This window comes from Moschus berezovskii, chromosome 22 (genome assembly GCF_049115385.1).
Source record: "Moschus berezovskii isolate FMDL1 chromosome 22, NW_MosBer_1.0, whole genome shotgun sequence".
NCBI classification, from domain to species: domain Eukaryota; kingdom Metazoa; phylum Chordata; class Mammalia; order Artiodactyla; family Moschidae; genus Moschus; species Moschus berezovskii.
The window spans coordinates 48,627,353-48,655,160 of NC_142481.1; the positions used below are offsets into that span (position 1 = coordinate 48,627,353).

General features: G+C 42.4%; 1 long non-coding RNA gene across 1 annotated transcript; it reads right to left on the bottom strand.

Moving 5' to 3' along the window:
- Positions 1–714: 714 nt before the first annotated feature.
- LOC148774422 (uncharacterized) lies at positions 715–27,741 on the bottom strand. The gene is made up of 2 exons (XR_016035901.1): positions 27,621–27,741; positions 715–3,962 (listed from the first exon to the last, which is right to left on the bottom strand). It is a non-coding gene; the product is annotated as an uncharacterized LOC148774422 (long non-coding RNA).
- Positions 27,742–27,808: the final 67 nt, after the last annotated feature.

The window sequence follows — 27,808 nt, forward strand, 5'->3', positions numbered from 1 at the left end:
TTTCTTTTATATTTAGAATTGTTTGTTTGTAAGTGCTTACTTTAGACCAATTAAATTAGAGCTCATTTACAAATGAACCTCAGCAATATTATCCAAAGACAAAGATACCCACTGAGACATACATATATATCCAGACAGAGATCTCACAATTTTCTGTTTGATGTTTAAAATGTCTCTTTGATCTTTTTTTTTTTTTCTTGGCTTGAAGTTCTACTGATATGCCCAAAGTTGAAGTCTCACGGACATGATAAGAGTTAACTTCACGCTTTTTCCTAGGCATGTTGCTGTTTTCTGAGGCAAGACCAGAGCTCCAAAAGCAGTATTTTAATAAGCTAGGTTTTTCTAATTGCACATACAAAAAGAAACAGTTTTGTAATTTCAAAAAGATTTCATTTTAACCAGTTTTCTCTGGAGTCTAAAGAATATCATAACATCCAGTGTCAAAAAATGTCACCTTTCCTTTTTGCAGTTTTAGTTTCATAGCTAAAATATAGACCAAATAGTGTTCAAACTGGCTCAGATGACAGGGGCAGACTGATTGATAAGATGTTGTCCCAGCAGGTGTTGTTCCTCTGGGGAGGTGGAGTCTTAGTTTGATCAGAAGAATCTGAAGGAGTAAGGGAACCAGCAGGAATAGTGGAAGCTTGGTTCCTGCCCTCTACCCCCTACCACCCAAGAGATCGGAGAAGGGAATTCTTTAGAATGTTAGGAGAGTTGTTTGTTTTTTTTTTTTCACACTTTTGATTGTAGGGGAGAGTCCTGGGCTAGGAGATCTGATGGAAGGAGAGACAGAGGGGGATGAGGGGATAGGGCAGCAACAGAAAGACATAAGCAATATGAGTCCCTTAGGTCCAGGTTCTGACTGAGTGCCATTAAGGTTTGAGCATAAGGAATGATAAAAGAGATCAAGTTGGAGGATTGTGTTGTAATTTAGTGTATCATTAAGAATCCATTTTTCTTGGTCCCCCAATTCATACTGGCTCCAAGTTTTGTTGAGAAAGAATGTGAACCTTTTCTTTTTAAGATTTTCAGGATCAAATTTTTTCCAGGTCCTGAGAATACAGCCTAGAGGTGAGTCTGAGGGAGGTTCTCGAGATGTACCTGAGCCCATTCTTAATGGGGGTACTGAGAATTCAGCGGCCACAGAAGGCATCCCAACTGTCCCAATGAACACTATGTGCGACAAGGCACTGTGTGGCTAATGGTGCAAATGGCCAGTCATCCCAACAATCACGTCCAACAGAGAGGTAACCCCTGAGCATGTGATGTGGCTAGGCACAAGCCTAGGCACAAACTGTGTGAAAATGCACTTGGGAGCTAGGGCAGGAAATGACAGAAAAGAATTTCCTGGAACCAACCATGACTCACTGTTTAGCAATTCCCTGAAATGTGAAAGGCACCCTTTGGGATGATTCAGAGGCAGCTCCTAGGCGCTTGTAAATTAATCTGGACCATGGGAGGATAAGAAAGACAGAGAAGACAGGCTGAGGAATCTGTCCTGCAGTCCTGCCAGGAAGGTGGTAGCCTGGAGAACAGGCTTGGTGTTTTGCTTGAACCAGTATGTGCCTGACGTGTATGGAAGTTGTCTTGCTGGGGGCAGACACTTCTGATGGCCTGGTGTGGTCTATGACCCCCTTATCCTGTCACGGGAGTCTTCAAGAGGCAGGTGCCCTAATGGCTTTTAAGTGCCTGAGCTGTGTCTGCACAATTTTAATTGGCCTGGCCCTCAGCTTAAAGGAGGAGGAAGAAGAGGAAAAGAGAACCCTTGCCCATAGGGGTGGCAGTTACTGGCCCAAAGTGGGCAGGAGAGACTTTGAAACATGCCAGAGAGTAGCCCTGGCCAGAGTTCCTCAATTGCTTCCACAGACACTTGCCTGCTCACTTACAGTTTGAGGAAAAAGAAAAGAAAGAAGAAAGGCGAGAGTGGGGGAGAGCCACCTAAAATTCCATGTACGGGCCACCAAATATTGAGGCATTCCAAGTGTGGGTTGGAAAAGAATTTCCAGACAGAACATTTCAGAAGGGATTGAGTTTATTAAGAGTGGGGAGCAGAGATAACAAAGGTGCTGTGACCTCCTGACAGACCAGGGAGAGTTCACAGTTTCTGTGGGTTAGTAGCCAGTTTTTATAGTCTCAAGACAAAATTCTGGCTGGAAGGTTGGCATTAGGTAATTGGTTAGGGCGTTATAGGGTGACTACAGGGGTGTGCATCTTTGCCTAATTTGGAATCAGGAAGCCTGCTGGTGATGATTATGGGGGCTTTTGGCAATGGTTACAAAGGGGCTTAGTCAGATCTGGAGGTGACCTTCATTCTGGGCTCCACTTCTGTGGCCCCGGCACAAGGCCTTGTACCTGTGGCTGTGGGGTGGGACTCAACACAAACCATAAAACTCTTCAAGGAAAACAGCAGTAAATCTTTGTGACATTAGGCTAGGCCGTGGTTTCTTAACTATGACACCAAAAGCACAACTGACAAAAAAGAAATTATATATAAATTTAAAACTTTTTTTTTTGCTGCAAATTCTATGAAGAAAGTGAAAAACAATTCACAGAATTGAAAGTTATATGTAAATCACATATCTGATAAAGGACTTGTATTCAGAATATATAAAGAACTCTTGAACCTTAGTAATAAAAAAAATAGCCAGTTTTAAAAATCGGCATAAGATTTGAAAAGAATTTGTCTAGAGAAGGTATAGTGGCACTAGTGGTAAAGAACCCGCCTGCCAGTGCAGGAGACATAATGAGATTAGGGTTTGATCCCTGGGTTGGGAAGGTCCTATGGAGGAGGGCATGGCAACCCACTGCAGTATTCTTGCCTGGAGAATCCCATGGACAGAGGAGCCTAGTGGGCTTCAATCAGTAGAGTCACACAGAGTCAGACACGACTGAAGCAATTTAGCACGTACGGAGAGAAGATACTCAGTTCAGTTCAGTTCAGTCAGTCAGTCATGTCCGACTCTTTGTGACCCCATAGACTGCAGCACGCCAGGCTTCCCTGCCCATCACCAACTCCTGGAGCTTACTCAAACTTGTCCAGTGAGTCGGTGATGCCATCCAACCATCTTATCCTCTGTCCTCCCCTTCTCCTCCTGCCTTCAATCTTTCCCAGCATCAGGGTCTTTTCCAATGAGTCAGTTCTTCACATCAGGTGGCCAAAGTACTGGAGTTTCAGCTTCAGCATCAGTCTTTCCAATGAATATTCAGGACTGATTTCCTTTAGGATTGACAGGTTGGATCTTCTTACAGTCCAAGGGACTCTCGAGAGTCTTCTCCAACACCACAGTTCAAAAGCATCAATTCTTTAGCGCTCAGCTTTCTTTATGGTCCAATTCTCACATCCATACATGACTACTGGAAAAACCATAGCTTTGACTAGATAGACCTTTGTTGGCAAAGTAATGTCTCTGCTTTTTAATATGCTGTCTAGGTTGGTCATAGCTTTTCTTCCAGGGAGCAAACATCTTTTAATTTCATGGCTGCAGTCACCATCTGCAGTGATTTTGGAGCCCAGAAAAATAAAGTCTGTCACTGTTTCCACTGTTTCCCCCACTATTTGCCATGAAGTGATGCGACCGGATGCCATGATCTTAGTTTTCTGAATGTTGAGTTTTAAGCCAGCTTTTTCACTCTCCTCTTTCACTTTCATCAGGAGGCTCTTTAGTTCTTCTTCACTTTCTGCTATAAGGGTGGTGTCATCTGCATATCTGAGGTTATTGATAAATCTCCCAGCAATCTTGATTCCAGCTTGTGCTTCATCCAGACCAGCATTTTGCATCATGTACTCTGCATATAAGTTAAATAAGCAGACTGACAATATATAGCCTTGAAGTACTCCTTTCCCAATTTGGAACCAGTCTGTTGTTCCATGTCCAATTGTAACTGTTGCTTCTTGACCTGCATACAGGTTTCTCAGGAGGCAGGTGAGGCTTCCTTCATGGCTTAGCTGGTAAAGAATCCACCTGCAAATGTGAGAAGATATTCAGATGGACAATAAGTACATGAAAAGATACTCAGCATTGGAGAAATACAAATCAAAATCATGAGATACTATTTCACACACTGATGGCAATAATAAAAAGACAGAAAATAACAGGTACTGGTGTAGAAATTGGAAAATTGAAACTCTTGTACACTGCTAACAGAAATATAAAATGGTGCAACCACTTTGTAAACAGTCTGCCAGTTTCTCAAAGAGTTAAACAGAGTGATCCTATGTGTTCCAGCAGTTCGTTAGATATATACTTATCAGAACTGAAAACCTATGTCTACACAAAAACTTGTATGTGAATTGTGCTGTGGTGCTGGAGAAGACTCTTGAGAGTCCCTTGGACTGCAAGGAGATCCAACCAGTCCATTCTAAAGGAGATTGATCCTGGGTGTTCATTGGAAGGACTGATGCTAAAGCTGAAACTCCAATACTTTGGCCATCTCATGCGAAGAGTTGACTCACTGGAAAAGATTCTGATGCTGGGAAGGATTGGAGGTGGGAGGAGAAGGGGACGACAGAGAATGAGATGGCTGGATGGCATCACCGACTCGATGGACATGAGTTTAAGTGAACTCCGGGAGTTGGTGATGGACAGGGAGGCCTGGAGTGCTGTGATTCATGGGTTCGCAAAGAGTCAGTCACAACTGAGCGACTGAACTGAACTGAACTGAACTGATGCTGCTTTGGGGTTTCCCTGGTACTCAGATGGTAAAGAATCTGCCTGCAATGTGGGAGGCCTGGGTTCAGTCCCTGGGTTGGGAAGATCCCCTGGAGAAGGAAATGGCAACCTGCTCCAGTATTCTTGCCTAGAAAATTCCATGGACCGAGGAGCCTGGTGGGCTACAGTCGATGGGATCGCAAAGTAGTATGCTGTTATTAGCAGCCTTATTCATAATAGCTAAAAAATGAAAACTGTCCTCATGTCTATTTCGTAATAAATGTGGTATTATTACCAATAGAAAGTGGTATTTTAAAAGTAGGCATGCTCACTCCTTTGAATGAGGGGTCAAATGAGTTTAGGAATGAAGACAAGAAGATGCTCTGGCAGCAGCAGTCCTGGGAGGCATGGCATGTGGCATTAGTCCCCCCTTGAGTGAGTGAGTGAAGTCGCTCAGTCGTGTCCGACTCTTTGCAACCTCATGGACTGTAGCCCACCAGGCTCCTCCATCCATGGAATTTTCTAGGCAAGAGTACTGGAGTGGGTTGCTATTTCCTTCTCCAGGGGATCTTCCCGACCCAGGGATCAAACCCGGGTCTCCTGCATCACGGGCAGAGGCTTTACCGTCTGAGCCACCAGGGAATCTTCCTTGAGGAGGTTGCTATTAGCTCAACTATAGCACCACCCAAGCAGGTGACCCACAAACTGGAGAAGAATTATACCAAAGAAGCTATTGCACTGTTATGAAAATTCTGGGCCCCGCAACAGGTTTCCCAACCTGGGGATCCAGCAAAAAAAAAAAAACCCTCAGGGAATTTGACTTTGAAGGCCAGTGGATTTGATTACAGAACCTCCGCAAGACTGGGGAAACAGAGACTCTTTGAGGGCACAAACAAAACCTTGTGCATAACAGGACCCAAGAGAAAGGAGAAGTGACCCCACAAAAGACTGAGCCAGACTTGCCTGGGTGTGTTTGGGAGTCTCTGGTGGATGCGTGTGTCTACAGCGGCCTCCTGTGGGGTGAGGGACACAGACTGCAGCAGTCCTGGGAAGCACAGCATTCTGGCATAAGTCTTGTTGGAGGAGGTCTCCATTAGCCCTACCATAGTTTGGCCTCAGGCCAAACTACAGGGAGGAAACAGCCCCACCCATCAGCAGAAAATTGGGTTAAAGATTTACTGAACATGGCCTTGCCCACCTGAGCAAGACCCAGTTTTCCCAAAAGCCAGTCTCTCAGGAATTTTATCTACAGCCTCTTACCCTCATCCATCAGAGGGCAGACAGAATGAAAATGACAATCACAGAAAACTAACCAAACTGACCACATGGATCACAACTTGTCTAACTCAATGAAGCTATGAGCCATGCCATCATATCACCCAAGATGGACAGGTCATTGTGAAGAGTTCTGACAAAATGGGCCCACTGGAGAAGGGAATGGCAAACCACTTCAGCATTCTTGCCTTGAGAACCACAAGAACAGTATGAAAAGGCAAAAAGATATGACACTGACGCGGAAGGATGAGCTCCGCAGGTTGGTAGGTACCCAGTGTGCTACTGGACAAGAGCAGAGAAATAGCTCTGGAAGGAATGAAGAGGCTGAGCCAAAGTGGAAGCAACACCCAGTTGTGTCTGGTGGTGAAAGTAAACTCCAATATTGTAAAGAACAATATTGCATAAGAACCTGAAATGTTAGGTTCATGAATCTAGGTACATTGGAAGTTGGTCAACAGGAGATGGCAAGAGTGAACATCAACATTTTAGGAATCAGTGAAATAAAATGGATGGGAATGGGTGAATTTAATTCAGATCACCATTCAGATGACTACTACTGTGGGCAAGAATTCCTTAGAAGAAATGGAGTAGCCCTCATAGTCAACAAAAGAGTATATAATGCCGTACTTGTGTACAGTCTCAAAAACGACAGAATGATCTTGGTTTATTTCCAAGGCAAGCCATTCAGTATCACATATCTATGCCCCAACCACTAATGCTGAAGAAGCCGAAATTGAACAGTTCTATGAAGACCTACCAGAAAAGGCGATGGCAATCCACTCCAGTACTCTTGCCTGAAAATTCCCTTGGGTGGAGGAGCCTGGTAGGCTGCAGTCCATGGGGTCACTAACAGTCGGATACGACTGAGCTATTTCGCTTTTTACTTTCATGCATTGGAGAAGGAAATGGCAACCCACTCCAGTGTTCTTGCCTGGAGAATCCCAGGGATGGGGGAGCCTGGTGGGCTGCCGTCTATGGGGTCACACAGAGTCAGACGCGACTGAAGCGACTTAGCAGCAGCAGGAGCAGCATGAAGACCTACACCTTCTAGGACTAACACCAAAAAAAAAAAGAAGTCCTTTTCATCACTGGGGACTGGAATGCAAAAGTAGGAAGTTAAGAGATTCCTGGAGTTAACAGGCAAGTTTGGCCTTGGAGTACAAAATGAAGCAGGGCAAAGGCTAACAGTTTTACCAAGAGAACACAAGAATTATAGCAAACACTCTCTTCCAACAATAAGAGGTGAGTCAACACATGGACATAACCAGATGGTCAATACCGAAATCACATTGATTATGATCACTGCAGCCAAAGATGATAGAACCGGAGAAGCTCTATGTAGTCAGCAAAAACAAGACCTGAAGCTGACTATGGCTCAGATACGGAACTCCTTATTGCCAAATTCAGACTATATTGAAGAAAGTAGGGAAAACCACTAGGCTATTCAGGTATGACCTAAATCAAATTCATTACAATTATAAAATGAAAGTGACAGATTCGAGGGATTAGAAGTGCCAGAAGAAACATGAACGGAGGTTCCTAACATTGTACAGGAGCTGGTGATCAAAACCACCTCCAAGAAAAAGAAATGAAAAAGGTAAAATGGTTGTCTGAAGAGGCCTTTCAAATAGCTAAGAAAAGAAGAGAAGTGAAAGGCAAATGAGAAAGGGAAAGACATACCCATCTGAAAGCAGAGTTCCAAAGAATAACAAGGAGAGAGAAGAAAGCCTCCCTAAATGAACAATGCAGAGAAATAGAGGAAAACAACAGAATGGGAATGAGTGGAGACCTCTTCAGGAAAATTAGAGATACCAAGGGAACATTTCATGCAAAGATGGGCACAATAATGGACAAAAATGGTATGGACCTCACAGAAGCAGAAGATATTAAGAAGAGGTGGCAAGAATACACAGGAAAACTATACAAAAAAAGGTCTTGATGACCTGGATAACTGGTCACAATGGTGTGATCACTCACCTAGAGCCAGACATCCTGGAGTGTGTAGTCAAGTGGGCCTTAGGAAACATCACTACAAACAAAGCATAAAGATGATGGAATTCCAGCTGAGCTATTTCAAAGCCTAAAAGATGATGCTGTGAAAGTGCTGCACTCAATATGCCAGCAAATTTGCAAATCTCAGCAGTGGCCACAGGACTGGAAAACATGTTTTCATTCCAATCCCAAAGAAGGGCAATGCCACAGAATGTTCAGACTACTGCACAATTCCACTCATTTTGCATGCTAGCAAGGTAATGCTCAAAATTGTTCAAGCTAGACTTCAACAGTTTGTGAACTGAGAACTTCCATATATATATATAGGCTGGATTTAGGAAAGGCAGAGGAACCAGAGATCAAATTGCCAACATACACTGGATCATAGAAAAAGCAAGAGAATTTCAGAAAAAAAATCTACTCTGCTTCATTGACTACACTAGTCTTTGACTGTGTGGATCAAAACAAACTGGAAAATTCTTAAAGAGATGGGAATACCAGATCACCTTATCTGCCTCCTGAGAAATCTGTATGCAGGTCAAGAAGGAACAGTTAGAAATGGACACAGAACAATGAAGTGTTCAAAATTGGGAAAGGAGTACATCAAAGCTATATATTGTTAGCCTGCTTCTTTAAATTATATGCAGAGTACGTCATGTGAAATGGCGGGCTGGATGAAGCTCAAGCTGGAATCAAGAAAGCCGGGAGAAATACCAATAACCTCAGATATGCAGATGAAACCACCCTTATGACAGAAAGCAAAGAGGAACTAAAGAGCCTCTGGATGAAAGTGAACGAAGAGAGTGAAAAGCTGGCTTAAAACTCAACATTCAGAAAACTAAGATCATAGCATCTGTTCCTGTGACTTTATGGCAAATAGATGGGGAAACTGAAACAGTGAGAGATTTTTATTTTCTTGGGCTCCAAAATCACTGTGGATGGTGACTGCAGCCACGAATAAAAAGACACTTGCTCCTTGGAAGAAAAGCTATGACTAAATGAACAGTGTATTAAAAAGCAAAGACATTACTTTGCTGACAAAGGGCCTGATAGTCAAAGTTATGTTTTTTCCAGTAGTCATATACGGATGTGAGAGTTGGACTATAAAGAAGGCTGAGCACTGAAGAATTGATGCTTTCAAACTGTGGTGCTGGAGAGGACTCTTAAGAGTCCCTTCAGCAAGAAGATCAAACCAGTCAATCCTAAAGGAAAGCAACCCTGAATATTTATTGGAAGGACTGATGCTGAAGCTCCAATATATGGTCATCTATGAGAAGAGCTGACTCACTGGAAAAGACCCTGATGCTGGGAAAGGTTGAAGGTGGGAGGAGAAGGAGACGACAGAGGATGAGATGTTTGTATGGCCTCAGTGGACATGAGTTTGAGCAAACTCCAGGAGATGGTGAAGGTGAAGCAGGCCTGGCGTGCTGCAGTCCATGGGGCTGCAATGAGTCAGCCACGACCGTGCACCTGAACAACAAAAATGCTGTATATCCATATAATGAAATATTATTTGACAGTAAACGGAGAGGAAGTAATGATACATACTACAATGTGAATGACTTGAAAATATACCATGTGAAAGAAGTAGTCATGAACAATCACATACTGTAGGATTCCAATTATAGGAAATATCTACATAGGCAAATTTATAGACAGAAAATAGACTTACAGTTCAGGACTGGGAAATGGATAGAGGGAAAATGTGGAATAACTTTAATGGGTACAGAGTTTTTTTACGGGAGGTGGAGCAAAAAAATGTTCTAAAATTAGATTCACAGCACTGTGAATACACTAAAAACCACTGAATTATATTTAATTACAATTTTTGTTCCATTTGTTGTTTCTTAAGGCTTCCCAGTAATTCCATGTGATCTGGCTGGCTGTCTTCAGGATTAAATAGTCTTCTTTAAGGTAACTGTTAAATCTTGCCCTAAGCAAAGGGCCTCTCAGGTTAATGCAGAGTCTATTAGGATTTATTCTTGTTTGTTTCTTCCATTTTTATTGAAATGTAATTGACATACAGCATAAGTTTAACATGTGCAGCACAAGTATTTGACTAACATATATCATGAAATCACTACCACAATAAGTTTGCTGAATATCCATCACTTCATATAGATACTAAATAAAAGAAAGAAAAAATTTTTTCTTCTGATGAGAATTTTTAGGATTTACTCTCTTAACTTTCATATATAACATACAGCAGTGTTAATTATATTTACCATGTTGTACATTACATCACAGGTGGCACTAGCGGTAAAGAACCAGCTTGCCAGTGCAAGAGACAAAAGAGATGCGGATTTGATCCCTGGGTCGAAGATCTCCTGGAGGATGGCATGGCATGGCAACCCACTCCAATATTTTTGCTTGGAAAATCCCATGGACAGAGGAGCCTGGTGGGCTACAGTCCATAGGGTCAACGACTCAACACGACTGAAAACTAAGGAAGCACATGTATGCACATTACATCCCTAGTACTTATTTATCTTATAATTGGAAATGTGTACTTTCTGTGTACTTCATCCAATTCCCCCACCCTTCTCTATAAGACTCTGGTAAACAGAAATATGATCTCTTAAGTCTTTGAGTTTGTTTTTGACATATAATTGACCTACCACACAATGTTAGTTCCTAGTATACAACACAGTGATTCAGTACTTCTGCACATTACAAAATGATCACAACAATAAGTCTAGTTACCATCTGGCACCATACGGCCATATACATTATTATTGACTGTATTCCCTACACTGTGCATTTAATACCTTTGTTTGTTTGTTCAGTCACTCAGTTGTGTCCAACTCTTTGCAACCCTATGGACTGCAGCATGCCAGGCTTCCCTGTTCTTCACCATCTCCTGGAGCTTACTCAAACTCATGTCCATTGAGTCAGTGATGCCATCCAACCATCTCATCCTCTGACATCTCTTTCTCCTGCCTTCATCTTTCCCAGCACCAGGGTCTTTTCTAATGAGTCGGCTTTTTGCATCAAGTGGCCAAAGTATTGGAGCTTCAGCTTCACCATCAGTCCTTCCAATGAATATTCAGAGTTGATTTCCTTTAAGATTGACTGGTTTGATCTCCTTGCAATCCAAGGAATTCTCAAGAGTCTTCTCCAACACCACAATTTAAAAGCTTCAGTTCTTTGGTGCTCAGCCTTCTTTATGGTCCAACTCTCACATTGATATGTGACTACTGGGAAAACCATACCTTTGATTATACAGACCTTTATTGGCAACGTAATGTCTCTGCTTTTTAATATGCTGTCTAGGCTTGTTATAGCTTTTCTTCTAAGGAGAATCTTTTAATTTCATGGCTGCAGTCACCGTCCATAATGATTTTGGAGTCCAAGAAAATAAAGTCTGTCATTGTTTCCATCTTTTCCCCATCTATTTGCCATGAAGTGATGGGACCAAATGCCATGATCTTAGTTTTTAGAATGTTGAGTTTTGGGGAATTCCCTATATCCTGAGTATTAATCTCTTGTCAGATACATGATTTGCAAACATTTCCCCCCATTTTGTAGGTTGTCTTTTGCTTTTCTTTTTTATTTACTTGGCTGTGTCAGGTCTTAGTTGAGACAGATGGGATCTTCATTGTATCGTGCAGATCTTTTGTTACAGCTCATGGACTCTTAGCTGTGGCTCGAGCAGGCTTAGTTGTTCCAAGGCATGTAGGATCTTAGTTTCCAGACCAGAGATCAAACCCATGTCCCCTCCATGGCAAGGTACATTCTTAATCACCGGACCACTGCGGAAGTCCTTTTCCCTTTTTTATAGTGTCTTTTGATACACAAAATTCTTAAATTTTATGAAGCCCAATTTATATACTTTTTGTTAATTTGTATTGATTGTGGTAAGGTGGTTCAGATGGTAAAGAATCTGCCTGCAGTGCAGGAGACCAGAGTTTGATCCCTGGTTTGGGAAGATCCACTGGAGAAAGGAATGGCTACCCAGTCCAGTATTCTTTGCTGGAGAATTCCCTGGACAGAGGTGCCTAATGGGCTACAGTCCATGGAGTCCCAAAGAGTCAGACACAACTGAGCCACTTTCACTGCAATACAAAATATAAAGTTTACCATCTTAGTTCAGTTCAGTTCAGTCACTCAGTTGTGTCTGACTCTCTGCGACCCCATGACTCACAGCACGCCAGGCCTCCCTGTCTATCACCAACTCCCGGAATTCACTCAAACTCATGTCCATCGAGTCGGTGATGCCATCCAGCCATCTCATTCTCTGTCGTCCCCTTCTCCTCCTGCCCTCAATCCCTCCCAGCATCAGAGTCTTTTCCAGTGAGTCAATTCTTCGTATGAGATGGCCAAAGTATTGGAGCTTCAGCTTTAGCATCAGTCCTTCCCATGAACACCCAGGATTGATCTCCTTGAGAATGGACTGGTTGGATCTCCTTGCAGTCCAAGGGACTCGCAAGAGTCTTCTCCAGCACCACAGTTCAAAAGCATCAATTCTTCAGCACTCAGCTTTCTTCACAGTCCAACTCTCACATCCATACATGACCACTGGAAAAACCATAGCCTTGACTAGACGGACCTTTGTTGGCAAAGTAATGTCTCTGCTTTTTAATATGCTATCTAGGTTGGTCATAACTTTCCTTCCAAGGAGTATTAACCATTTTTAAATATATAGTTTAGAAGTAGTAAGTATATATATATACATCTTTGTGCCACTGATCTCTGGAACTAGTTTATCTACCAAATCTGAAACTCTATACCCATTAAACAACAACTTCCCATTTTCCCCTCCCCTCAGCCTATAGTTCAGTTCAGTTCAGTCCAGTTCAGTTCAGTCGCTCAGTCGTGACCGACTCTTTGCGACCTACCTCTATTTTGCTTTCTATCTCTGTGAATATGATTACTCTATGTACCTCATATAAGGGGAATCATACAGTATTTGTCTTTTTGTGACTGGTTTATTTCACTTAGCATAATGTATTCAGGGTTCATCCATTTTGTAGCATGTGTCTTAGTTTATTTCCTTTTTTAGGCTGAATAATGTTCCATTGTGTATTTACCATATTTTGTTTATCCATTCATTGTTTGAATGACTTTTGGGTTGCTTTTACTTTTTGGCTGTTGTGAATAATGCCACCATGAATTTGGGTGTACAAATATCTGAGATACTGCTTTCAATTCTTTTCAGTTCCCAGAGTGGAATTACTGGATCATATGGTAATTCTATTTTTAATTTTTTAAGGAACCAATATACTGTTTTCCATAGTGGCTGCACCATTTTCCTACCAGCAGTACACAAGGGTTCCAATTTCTCTGTATCTTTGCCAACTCTTGTTATTTTCCATTATTTTGTTGTTGTTAGCAGCTTTCTTGATGGGTGTGAGGTGATAGCTTATTGTGGTTTTGATTTGCATTTCCCTAATGATTAGTGATGTTGAGCATTTTTTGTACGCTTGTTGGCCATGTGTGTATCTTTGTTGGAGAAATATTTATTCAGGTCCTTTGCCCATTTTTTAAAGTCAGGTAATTTTGTTGTTGTTGAATTGTAAGAGTTCTTTATATATTTTGAACATTTAATCATTCATTAGATACATGATTTGTAATCATTTCTTCCATTCTATAGGTTGCCCTCTGATTCTGTTGATTGTGTCCTCGTCACTGAAGTTTTAAATTTTGATGTAGTTCAGTTGTAGTTCAGTTTACCTATTTTTACTTTTGTTGTCCTTGTAATATTATTTAAAAGTTCACTTCAGTCCACTGCTAACATAAACTAGTTCCTCTATAATCTTGGTGTAGAAAATAGGGCTAACTATGACTTAAAATCCAGAAACATTAAAAGAAAAGATTTATAAATTACACTAAATTCAATTCTTGCATGACAGAAATCCCATAAACAAAGTTTCTGGGGAAAAATATTCACAATCTATGCCATAAAAATGATAATTTTTTAGATGAGAATACTTCTACAGTTCTTTATTAAATTAATTTTTATTTATTGGAGTATAGTTGTTTTACAGTATTATTTATGCTATATAACATAGTGTGTATATATATATATATTTTTTTTTTAAGTTCTTTTTCTATATAGGTCATTACATAGTATTGGGTAGAGTTTCCTGTACTTTTATAGTCAGTCCTTATTAATTTTTTAATCTACAAAGAGGTCTTAAAAATTGAGAGACAAAATTACAACAACCGGATATAGTGAATCGTGAACTTCCAGGTGTTCAAGCTGGTTTTAGAAAAGGCAGAGGAACCAGAGATCAAATTGCCAACATCCGCTGGATCATCGAAAAAGCAAGACAGTTTCAGAAAAACATCTATTTCTGCTTTATTGACTATGCCAAAGCCTTTGACTGTGTGGATCACAATAAACTGTGGAAAATTCTGAAAGAGATGGGCATACCAGACCACCTGACCTGCCTCTTGAGAAACCTGTATGCAGGTCAGGAAGCAACAGTTAGAACTGGATATGGAACAACAGACTGGTTCCAAATAGGAAAAGGAGTACGTCGAGGCTGTATACTGTTACCCTGCTTATTTAACTTATACGCAGAGTACATTATGAGAAACGCTGGGCTGGAAGAAGCACAAGCTGGAATCAAGATTGCCAGGAGAAATGTCAGTAACCTCAGATATGCAGATGATACCACCCTTATGGCAGAAAGTGAAGAAGAACTAAAGAGCCTCTTGATGAAAGTGAAAGAGGAGAGTGAAAAAGTTGGCTTGAAGCTCAACATTCAGAAAACTAAGATCATGGCATCCGTTTCCATCACTTCATGGCAGATAGATGGGGAAACAGTGGAAACAGTAGCTGACTTTGTTTTTTGGGGCTCCAAAATCACTGCAGATGGTGATTGCAGCCATGAAATTAAAAGACGCTTGCTCCTTGGAAGGAAAGTTATGACCAGCCTAGATAGCATATTAAAAAGCAGAGACATCATTTTGCCAACAAAGGTCCGTCTAGTCTAGGCTATGGTTTTTCCAGTGGTCATGTATGTATGTGAGAGAGTTGGACTACAAAGAAAGCTGAGCACCGAAGAATTGATGCTTTTGAACTGTGGTGTTGGAGAAGACTCTTGAGAGTCCCTTGGACTGCAAGGAAATCCAACCAGTCCATCCTAAAGATCAGTCCTGAGTGTTCACTGGAAGGACTGATGCTGAAGCTGAAACTCTAATACTTTGTCCACCTGATGCGAAGAGCTGACTCATTGGAAAAGACCCTGATGCTGGGAAAGATTGAGGGCAGGAGGAGAAGGGGACAACAGAGGATGAGATGGTTGGATGGCATCATCGACTCCGATGGATATAGGTTTGGGTGGACTCTGGGAGTTGGCGATGGACAGGGAGGCCTGGCGTGCGTCGGTTCATGGGGTCGCAAAGAGTAAGACATGACTGAGCGACTGAACTGAACTGAATTGAATTAGACACTTTGGTGTCTAAACAGGCACTGTCATACATTGCTTGTGAGAATACACTCTGACTTTTCTGAAGGGAGATTTGGCAATACCTAAAAAATGTTACATAGTATTTTTTTTTTTAGTATTTATTTACCTTTTGACCCAGCAAGACCATTTCTGAGATTCTACCATGAAGATATACCTCCAGCAATATGAAAACACATGCAGATATTTATTGCAGCATTGTATGTAACTGAAAAATATTGGACACAATCTGAATGCCTGTACATAGGAAAGTAATTAAACTGGTATGTCTGTACAGTGGAGTAATAGAGCTATATTTTTAAAATGGGGATAATCTTTATTAATTTATCTGGAGTGTTTTCCAGAATACGAGTTCAGTTCAGTCACTCAGTCACATGTGACTCTTTGCAACTTCATTGACTGCGGTATGCCAGGCTTCCCTGTCCTTCACCAACTCCCAGAGCTGCTCAAACTCATGTCCATCGAGTCGGTGATGCCATCCAATCATCTCATCCTCTGTGAACCCCTTCTCTTCCTGCTTTCAATCTTTCCCAGTATTAGGGTCTTTTCCAATGAGTCAGTTCTTTCCAGAATATACAGTTAAATTAAAAAAAATCAAGCATAATAGTATTTATAGTATACTACCTTTTATGTAAGAAAGGAGACATAAGACAGTACATATATATAGTTGTTCATTTGTCCGGAATCAATGCCAGTGGGGTTAAACCAGAAAAGAAGTGACTGGTAATGTATAGGGGTGTAAGGAAATGGAGAGATGGGAACCGGGTAGTAGGAATGAGGAAAGAGTGACACTGAATAGGATGGGGAAGAAAAGAACTAACCCAAGTAATTATGGAAAATACTATCTTGAGTAGACACAGTAATGTTAAAGACATAAAAGACGTGGATTAATGTTGTAACTAGTCAGTAAATGTATTTCTCACAGGGGTATAGATTAACAATTCTGTGCTTTATGTGTGTACTCAAACTGAACAAATAGGTAAATACGTTTTAGGAAAGAACTGGGTTTTTCATAAGGAGAGGAAGAGGCTCAAATGAACTCTTTTGCGTTGGACTGGAATCTGAGCTATCACTGTATGTGTCAGTTAATATGCACACATATTTCTCCCACCTGTTCATTGTGAGGAACTAGAAGTGATGACACCTCAGCAGTAACGAAGAATCCAGTTTTTAAGCGTGATTTTTCAATAAAAGGAACCAGGGATCTTTAGAGAAGACGTCAATCACAGGAATAAGATGGGATAAAGGTGGCTGGAAAATCTTTACATGTGCCAGATAATTTTAAAAAAATGTTTTGTTTATTTTTTAAAAAGAAAGAAATGGGAGAATATTGCTGAAAGAACACAGGAGCCAAACTAAAGGAGTTCCTAATGGCCAAAGATGGAATAGTTTGAGCAAAAGAAATAATGTTATCATTGAATTAATAAAGTATAAATCCATGAGCCCTACCGATATAAATTTTAAAATGAGGGGAAAGGGACAGTTCTTCCTTCATAGTAGAACTTCAGTTTAATAACTGTGGAAGAACTGCAGGAAATAGAAAACCAGCATTAGCTAAACAGTAATTTTTGTTGCAGACAAGATGAACTGATAGGCAGTAAAATCAGTGAGTGAAAATTTGATGAAAATAAAAGTTTTGTAACAGAATCTAAGTATACAATTTTGTATATGTTCAGTTTTCTTTGATGATTGAGTTTTTATTGTTTATTTTCTCTACAGATGTGAACAATACCACGTCTTTGAAAGTTACAAATACTTTTTAAAATATAAATTTAAACTAGGACATAGTACAGCCATGGCAAGTAGAAATATCAATTCTGTCTTTGGGGAAGGCTCTGTTAGTAAAAGGCTCCGTTAGTGCTGGATGTTAGTTTGAAAAATTTTGTTCTGGGGATCTGAGTCTGAAAAATGAGCCTTCAGGGAAACCCAAATCTGTTTTAAATGAAGATCAGTTGAGAGCTATGGTAGAAGCTAACCCCAAAACAGCAATTCAAAGTCTTGCAGCAGACTTAGGGGTTTCTGCTACAATAGTTTCTCAACACCTGCCTGCAATAGGAAAGGTAAAAAAAATGGACACGTGGGTAGGTACCACACCAGTTAATGGATGACCATAAACTCAGATGGTTAGAGATATTCTCATCTCTTAAGATTGGAAAGAACAGAGACGTATTTTGGAGAGGATCATAATCTTTGACAAAAATGACATCGAAAGTGATCTGGACGATGGATGGATGTTGAAGTTCCCGAACATGTGTTCAAACCATCACTGTAATCAAAAAAGGTTCTGGTAATGGTATGATGGTCTACAAAGACTGTTTCATTACTGCTTTTTAACCCAGGTATAAACTAGAATGAGATGGCTGGATGGCATCACCAACTCTGTGGACATGAGTTTGAGTGTACTCCGGGAGTTGGTGATGGACAGGGAGGCCTGGCGTGCTGTGATTCATGGGGTCGCGGAGAGTCGGACACGACTGAGCGACTGATCTGATCTGATCTGATCTGATAACTAATGGTAGCACCTTATTGCCAAAAAGTTGAAATTATATATAAAAACTTTATCTAAAAGTACTCTGTATTGGTTAGCAGACATGAACCGATATTTTTCCATGACATCTGACCACAGAAATCACAAACCACTATAGAGAAGTTAATTGAGCTAAGAAATTTTACCACATTCATCATATTTACCTGATTTTTTTTCAACTGATTACCACCTTTCCTGTCATTTGTAACTCAAACAAAACTTTCTCCAACTGAGAAGCAGTAATTGGAGGATTTGAATAAATATTAATAATGCTGAATTTTATGAATATAGTATATACCATTCAATATTTGGGGAAACTTACCAGTTGGGGAAAGCAGTTAATGCTAACAGTGCATATTTTGGTTGAGTATAGCATTTTTTCTCCAAAATATTTAACATTTTCATTTAGCCCATAAAAAGGCAGTTTCATGCAGTTCAACTTGATACCTTCCCAGACCCTGGCAGAACATGAATATGGAAAGGAACCTAAGGTGCTGGAAAACTACAAGCTGCCCCTGAGTTTTGGGCTTCTTCACTGGAGGAATGTGGAGCCCAGAGTGTATCTGTATGTGTAAGATGCTTAGGAGTCAGTCATGCAAAGGTCTGAGTAAAGTGGGTTCCAGAGAGGTGAGCTGCCTCATCAGAGGCTCTCAGAAAATATTTTTTCACTAAAGAAATGAAAGCATGTTTCTAATGCTAAATGCCATGCACACATGGCTCAGTGATGCTTTTGGATGATAATACTCATTCTGTCACACAGACCCAATCCTTTCATTCATATATTTTCCATTCTGATTTTATTATTTTTTTAAATGTAGGTGGCCTGTCAGAGGCCATAGCTAATGGCCTCTTTATGATTTTGTAACTAGATTGCAGTTATTCTTTGTGGCATCCAGGGATTAAGCTGTGATAAAGATACTGGGGTGGTCCTCTTCCTGCCTCTTTCCCTGCTGACAACCTGCTATGTCTAATCCATGAAAGGGAGGAGAGTTAAGGAATCTTGAAAGGTAAGAGGTGAGAGGACATCCTGGAATGAATCTTAACCTCCAGGGAGAGAGAGACACTGAAAGGAAGGGAAGGAGAGAAATGGAGGAAGAGATGGAATGGAAATTCCCTAAAGTAAAATTGACTGTGATCCCAAGGATTAAGGACAATGGGACATATTATACAGAAAGGAAAAAAAGTGTTCTTTCCTTGGGGTAGGTGCAATCCTGCCCCATGACACAAGGCTTGGTGAGCAGAGCATAGCATACTTCCAGTCTTAATTTACTCCCTTTGCTGGATGCCCTGGTTGGGAGTCACGTGCTCGTTGTACTACTACATCTATGGGTTTATCAAGGAATCTACAGTTTCTGTGGACTCTTGCTTACTCCCGTGACAGTGAAGCTTCTGATGTAGTTCAGACTGATGGGGCAAGAAGACTAGGACCAGAAGTGTGGGAAGGACTTTACTTCAAAGGCAGCACAGTTCAGTTCGGTTCAGTCGCTCCATCGTGTCCGATTCTTTGCAAGCCCATGGAATGCAGCACGCCAGGCTTCCCTGTCCATCACTAGCTCCTGGAGCTCGCTCAAACTCATGTCCATCGAGTCATGAGTGATGTCCAGCCATCTCATCCTCTGCCATCCCCTTCCCCTGCCTTCAGTCTTTCCCAGGATCAGGGTCAAGGTGAGGCTAAATGGTAACAGGGTGAGAGGCAGTGGCTTGGCCATTGTGAAAGGAAGTGCTGTTGTAAAGTTACTGACTCTGGATGGTAGTTGTTCTGTGACCCACCCATCCTTCCCTCAGTTCTCAGACCCCTTGTCAGATTTCCAGAGCTGGATGCTGAATTTTGGTCTAAAATAATCAGTGGATGTCCTTGTCCAGCCCAGATGAGTGATTCTGGTATAGGTAGGAAAACCAAACAGAAGCAGTGAAGTGTAATGAGACAGGTAAAGGAGCAAATATAGGATGGTGAGCTATCTGAGCCATCTTTCCTATCACCTCCAAGAAAGGATGCAGACCTGAGAGACAAAAATGGATCCTGTTGTTTGTGTGGGGACATGGATCCAGTTGTGCCTGAAACTTGTACTACTATTCATGTTTTTGGTTATCTGAGCCAGTAACCCTTTTTGTTTAAGCCATTTTGATTTGGGTTTTTTGTTTGGCAAAAAAAAAAAAAAACACCATTCCTGACTAATAATGCTCCCTGAGCCTTACTTTATTTAACTGTATACTTTGCAGGATTGGGGGAGGAAGAGGAACATAATGTAAGGATAGGCACAGAGAAGATGCCCAATAAGTAGTATTTAATACTATGAGAGAAAAAGAAAAAAGAGGCAAAGCAAGGCATGGGACACCTCTGGAGGCCCCTCTGTGTCCAAGGCAGGCCAGTGGGCTGAGTTCGGTGCTCAGCGAAGCCTGAGTTCATGTCTTGAACTGTCCAGAGGTACCCAACTGTAAAAGAGGGCTGGCCTCTTGAGCTGCTTTGAGCCTGTGGCTTTCCTGCAGTGAGTGCTCCTTGATGCAGTGTGTTATTGGCTTCGTGGGAAGAAAAGAAAAGCTCTCTTTCAGAAGAAAGGTAGCATCTTCTTTGTCTATTATTTGATATTTCTTTTTTTTTTTAAATCATGGACTGTTCCTTTTTGGAAATCCAGAGTATAGTGTTGTGAACAGAATCAACACAAAATGACTACATTTTCATCATTGTGATGATCATCTCTCCATTGCTTTGGAAAAGTAGGAACGACAGCTTTAAACTTTTAACTCTTTAATTTAGGAGCTATATTAGATTTTCAAGAAAAATGAGAAATTTTAAGGAAATCAAGACCTACCAAGCAGCCAAGTGCTCTCATTCTCCTTTTCCAGAAAAGAAAGAGGCTTCAAAGGGCTCCTTGGTAGAAACTTTTGAGTATCAAAATAAAGGAATGGAAATGGAGACTGTTACACCTCACTTCTTACCACCACCCCTTCCCCCCCACCCCCCGCAGCTTGGGTATACAGAAGGGTATAAAGAACAGCTTTGAGGGAATTCCCTGGTGGTCCAGTGGCTAAGACTCTGCACTTTCACTGCTGAGGCCCTGGGTTTGATCCCTAGTCAGGAAACTAAGATCCTACAAGCTGAGTATGCTCAGCCAAAAAAGAAAAAACACATTTAAGTGGCCATTTTGGTTTCTCAAGTACATAATCCCTGTATTAAAATATAGTTCCTGCCTGGTTTAATTGCTTACTATGAGGCTAGAGCACCTACAGCCACTTTAACAGCACACACAAAAGATCTTGCACAAAGTTAGAAGTAGCATTGAAGGCCAGTGGGAAGTGGGCTCTCCAGCACCCACCCTCAATATGTCAGATTCTCTCTTCCTCTTTCTCTTGGTGCTTCAGCAACAATAGCTTCCTTTCACTTCCTTTTACCTCAGTTAATTTGCCCATGCTGCTCTTTCTGGATGAATATTTGCTATTCCTCTTTACCTCGTTAACTCTACCTATCATGCACATTTCTTCCTTGATTACTCCAGGAAGTCCTCCTTGATTATTCTATCTTACCATAGGTCAGATCTCCATGTGATGAGGGACTGGGGCTTGCCAACAATCAAATGAGTGAGCTTAGAAGTGGATCATGTGTGAATGTGAGAGTTGGACTATGAAGAAAGCTGAGCGCTGAAGAATTGATGCTTTTGAAATGTGGTGTTGGAGAATCTCTTGGACTGCAAGGAGATCCCGGAGAAGGCAGTGGCAAGTCACTCCAGTACTCTTGCGTGGGAAATCCCATGGATGGAGGAGCCTGGTAGGCTGCTCCATGGGGTCGCTAGGAGTCGGACACAACTGAGCGACTTCACTTTCACTTCTCACTTTCACACATTGGAGAAGGAAATGGCAACCCACTCCAGTGTTCTTGCCTGGAGAATCCCAGGGACGGGGGAGCCTGGTGGGCTGCCGTCTATGGGGTCACACAGAGTCGGACACAACTGAAGTGACTTAGCAGCAGCTTAGCAGCAAGGAGATCCAACCAGTCCATCCTAAAGGAGATCAGTCCTGGGTGTTCATTGGAAGGACTGATGTTGAAGCTGAAACTCCAATACTTGGCCACCTGATGTGAAGAGCTGATTCATTGGAAAAGACCCCAATGCTGGGAGGGATTGGGGGCAGGAGAAGGGGACGACAGAGGATGAGATGGTTGGATGGCATCACCGACTCAATGGACATGAGTTTGGGTAAACGCCAGCAGTTGGTCATGGACAGGGAGGCCTGGCGTGCTGCGATTCATGGGGTCACAAAGAGCCGGACACGACTTTGTGACTGAACTGACTGAGAAGTGGATCTCCCCATCATTGAGCAATCATATGAGAGTGCAGAACCACATCTGCATACCTTACTCACAGAAATAAGGATGTTTTAAGCCACTAATTCTGGGGGTAATTTGTTATGTAACAATATATAACCAATACCTCATTGTCTCATTGTCATAAGATGGCTGCTGTACCTATAGGCCCTCAAGTTCATGCTCCAGAGAGTAAGAAAAGTGTGAAAAGCAAAGGACAAAGAGGTTTTTCTGGACAAGAATTGCTTCATTTTTATCAGGAACTCAGAGACTTTCCAAAAATCCCACTCAGTGGACTGTGGTTTATATCTTCTTGGCCAGCGGTAACACCACATGACCCATTCCTACTTAGAAGATGGCTAGAGAGAAGGGGGGCCCTGGATAGAGTTTGCATCGGTCAACTGTCAGTGTTTGCCAAAAACCCCACAGAGATAAAGACCTCTTTCTTACCCACAACAACCAAATGCCCTTTTGGGGAGAGTTTCCTAAAAGGACCTAGTCAAATGAAATTTTCAGAAAACCCTCAAGGCCAGGATTACAGGACCTGGGTTCCCAATTCATGCCCTACACCATTCTCCAAGGAAAACTGAGGTACTGTCTTCCTCTGTTACTTCTATTCCTCCATTTCTTTGCATTAGAAGTTTGAGAGTCATCCTGGAAATGTCCATGGCCACTGCTCTCCACCAACAAAATAGCTCCTTAGTTTTACTAACACTATGGCCTTCATATTTTAAAAATTCCTCCCCTCTATTGTCCATCCTCTCCCCATGCCTCAGGTCTTAATACCTGAGGTGTTTTACTGGTCCAATCATTATCAACTTCAAATATAATCCTGTTAACTCCCCAGACTAAAACCTCTACTGCCCCACTGCACTCAGGAAGCAGCCCAAACTCCCTCCCATGGTAGCAAACACCGTCTGCACAGCTGGATATGACCCACATCGCCAGTCTTAACTTTTTGTCTTACACTTCTCTGCCTTTGCTTACTCTGTCTCATCTGCCTGGTGGTTTCTCACCTCTGATTGGGCAACTCCACCTGACTTCCTTAGCTTCCTTCCTTCCTCCACCAGCTTCCCTGGTGGCTCAGAGGTTAAAGCGTCTGCCCGCAATTCGGGAGACCTGGGCTCGATCCCTGAGTTGGGAAGATCCGCTGGAGAAGGAAATGGCAACCCACTCCAGTATTCTTTCCTGGAGAATCCCATGGACGGAGGAGCCTGGTGGGCTACAGTCCACCAGGTCGCAAAGAGTCGGACCCGACAACTTCACTTTCACTTTCTTCACCTGACTTCCTTAGGGACTCAGTATTGGAGATAACTCTAGTAGAAACCTTCTAGTAACACCAACTCCCTTGACAGTGTGTCAGCTGACCTTCTCAGTAACTGTGTACAAATCCTTTTCTCTTTTGTGGGGGTGGAGGAGTTGGGGGGTGGTGAGTGTAAGAATGCACCACGCAAGACAGAAAGAGCGCCAGAAGGGTGATCAAGAGGCTTTATTGGGCAATCGCTCTCGGGCAGAACTCCCAGGCGCGAGCAGGGAGGAGCGGGAGTCTGCAACTTGCGGGGAGGGAGGCGGCACTTTTATACCCCGGTGACTGAGGATGTGGCAGACCCTTTCCATATAGGGTAAGGATCGGACCCTGAGGTGCTGGTTGGTCTATATGGCCTCGTGTAGGTTTTTAATTAGCCGTCTCTTGGCGCCTCTGTGTCCATCAGTCTGCCTGGCAACGGGCAGTTGATTGGTGGATGGCTGTCTCCGGGACCTCCCGGCTGGGGCCTCTTGCTGGCGCTCTCCGTCCGGTACTTTCTGCCTGCGGTCGGTCGGCCTGACCTTTCAGTGAGGGGTTGCCCTACGTCATACTGGGTTAACCTAGTAGACAATTCACCTTAATACAATACTATATGGAATGTCTCCCTCCTCTTCCTGCCCTCCACTTCCTTTTCTAGTCTCGTAATGTACCCCTCGTCCAAGGTAAGGTACAGCGGCTGCACTTTGCTGGAGCGGCTGTGAAGAGATTTTCCACGACCAAGGTAAGAGAAACCCAAATAAGAGGGTAGGTATTGCTAGGGGGCATCAGAGGGCAGACAAACTGAAATCATAATCACAGGAAACTAGCCGATCTGATCACATGGACCACAGCCGAATGTGGTCCACTGGAGAAGGGAATGGCAAACCACTTCAGTATACTTGCCTTGAGAACCACATGAACAATAACAAACAGCAAAATGATAGGATACTGAATGAGGAATTCCCCAGGTCGGTAGGTGCCCAGTATGTTACTGGAGCTCAGTGGAGAAATAACTATAGAAGGAATAAAGGGATGGAGCAAAAGCAAAACCAATACCCAGTTGTGGATGTGACCAGTGATAGAAGCAAGGTCCGGTGCTGTAAAGAGCAATATTGCATAGGAACCTGGAATGTTCGGTCCATGAATCAAGGCAAATTGGAAGTGGTCAAACAGGAGATGGCAAGAGTGAACGTCGACATTCTAGGAATCGGTGAATTAAAACGGACTGGAATGGGTGAATTTAACTCGGATGACCATATCTACTACTGTGGGCAGGAATCCCTTAGAAGAAATGGAGTAGCCATCATGGTCAACAAAAGAGTCCGAAATGCAGTACTTGGATGCAATCTTAAAAACGATAGAATGATTTCTGTTCGTTTCCAAGGCAAACCATTCAATATTACAGTAATCCAGGCCTATGCCCCAACCAGTAATGCTGAAGAAGCCGAAGTTAATCGGTTCTATGAAGACCTACAAGACCTTTTAGAACTAACACCCAAAAAAGATGTCCTTTTCATTATAGGGGACTGGAATGCAAAAGTAGGAAGTCGAGAAACACCTGGAGGAACAGGCAAATTTGGCCTTGGAGCACGGAATGAAGCAGGGCAAAGGCTAATAGAGTTTTGTCAAGAGAACGCACTGGTCATAGCAAACACCCTCTTCCAATAACACAAGAGAAGACTCTACACATGGACATCACCAGATGGTCAACACCGAAATCAGATTGATTATATTCTTTGCAACCAAAGATGGAGAAGCTGTATACAGTTAGCGAAAACAAGACCAGGAGCTGACTGTGGCTCAGATCATGAACTCCTTATTGCGAAATTCAGACTTAAATTGAAGAAAGTAGGGAAAACCACTCGACCAATCAGATATGACCTAAATCAAATCCCTTATGATTATACAGTGGAAGTGAGAAATAGATTTAAGGGACTAGATCGGATTGATAGAGTGCCTGATGAACTCTCGTGACATTGTACAGGAGACAGGGACCAAGACCATCCCCATGGAAAAGAAATGCAAAAGAGCGAAATGGCTGTCTGAGGAGGCCTTACAAATAGCTGTGAAAAGAAGAGAGGCGAAAAGCAAAGGAGAAAAGGAAAGATATAAGCATCTGAATGCAGAGTTCCAAAGAATAGCAAGGAGAGATAAGAAAGACTTCCTCAGTGATCAATGCAAAGAAATAGAGGAAAACAACAGAATAGGAAAAATAAGAGACCTCTTCAAGAAAATTAGAGATTCCAAGGGAACATTTCATGCGAAGATGGGCTCGATAAAGGACAGAAATGGTATGGACCTAACAGAAGCAGAAGATATTAAGAAGAGGTGGCAGGAATACACAGAAGAACTGTACAAAAAAGATCTTCACGACCAAAATAGTCTCGATAACGTGATCACTGACCTGGGCCTTAGAAAGCATCACTACTAACAAAGCTAGTGGAGGTGATGGAATTCCAGTTGAGCTATTTCAAGTCTTGAAAGATGATGCTGTGAAAGTGCTGCACTCAATATGCCAGCAGATTTGGAAAACTCAGCAGTGGCCACAGGACTGGAAGAGGTCAGTCTTCATTCCAATCCTAAAGAAAGGGAATGCCAAAGAATGCTCAAATTACCGCACAATTGCACTCATCTCACACGCTAGTAAAGTCATGCTCAAAATTCTCCAAGCCAGGCTTCAGCAGTATGTAAACCGTGAACTCCCAGAAGTTCAAGCAGGTTTTAGAAAAGGCAGAGGCACCAGAGATCAAATTGCCAACATCCACTGGATCATGGAGAAAGCAAGAGTTTCAGAAAAACATCTATTTCTGCTTCACTGACTATGCCAAAGCCTTTGACTGTGTCGATCACAATAAACTATGGAACATTCTGAAAGAGATGGGCATACCAGACCACCTGACCTGCCTCTTGAGAAACCTGTATGCAGGTCAGGAAGCAACAGTTAAAACTGGACATGGAACAACAGACTAGTTCCAAATAGGAAAAGGTGTACGTCAAGGTTGTATATTGTCACCTTGCTTATTTAACTTATATGCAGAGTACATCATGAGGAACGCTGGGCTGGAAGAAGCACAAGCTGGAATCAAGACTGCTGGGAGAAATATCAATAACCTCAGATATGCAGATGACACTACCCTTATGGCAGAAAGTGAAGAGGAACTCAAAAGCCTCTTGATCAAAGTGAAAGAGGAGAGTGAAAAGGTTGGCTTGAAGCTCAACATTCAGAAAACAAAGATCATGGCATCTGGTCCCATCACTTCATGGGAAATAGATGGAAAAACAGTGGAAACAGTGTCAGACTTTATTATGGGGGGCTCCAAAATCACTGCAGATGCTGATTGCAGCCATGAAATTAAAAGACGCTTGCTCCTTGGAAGGAAACTTATGACCAACCTTGATAGTATATTAAAAAGCAGAGACATTACTTTGCCAACCAAGGTCCGTCTAGTCAAGGCAATGGTTTTTCCCGTGGTCATGTATGGATGTGATAGTTGGACTGTGAAGAAGGCTGATCGCCGAAGAATCAATGCTTTTGAACTGTGGTGTTGGAGAAGACTCTTGAGAGTCCCTTATACTGCAAGGAGATCCAACCAGTCCATTCTAAGGGAGATCAATCCTGGATGTTCATTGGAGGGACTGATGCTAAGGATGAAACTGCAATACTTTGGCCACCTCATGCGACGAGTTGACTCACTGGAAAAGACTCTGATGCTGGGAAAGGTTGGGGGCGGGAGGAGAAGGGGACGACGGAGAATGAGATGGCTGGATGGCATCACCGACTCTGTGGACATGAGTTTGAGTGTACTCCGGGAGTTGGTGATGGACAGGGAGGCCTGGCGTGCTGTGATTAATGGGGTCGCGGAGAGTCGGACACGACTGAGCGACTGAACTGAACTGAATTACTCCTCCCAACAACAACTCATTTCCCCTGTATTCGAATGTTAGGCCCTCTACACCTCTAGCCTAGGTGTTTGAGGACAGACACCTCCCAGTATTCAAATTTGTCTGGCAGATTTGGCCCTCAATACATATTTGACTTAACGAATTTCATACCTTCCGGTGAAGAGCCCAATGCTGGCATCTAGCAGACTCATCAGCTGTCTATTATAATTTATCAATGATTAGACTCGCTAACATTTACTGAAGTCTATCAAACGTCGGTATCTGCGAAAAGTCTTACCTCCCACCTGCTTTTTCACTCTCACCTTCTTCCTCCGGGGAAGGGGGCGTGCTCAGCACCACGACCCGCCCTTTCTGTGCTTTCGTTGGTGGAGCCAGACGCCCGTTACTGCCGAATCCCGGCTAAGCCACGCCCCCACGCCCTTCATCCGGCCGAGAGAGGGCGTGTCCATTGTCCCGTCGGAAAAT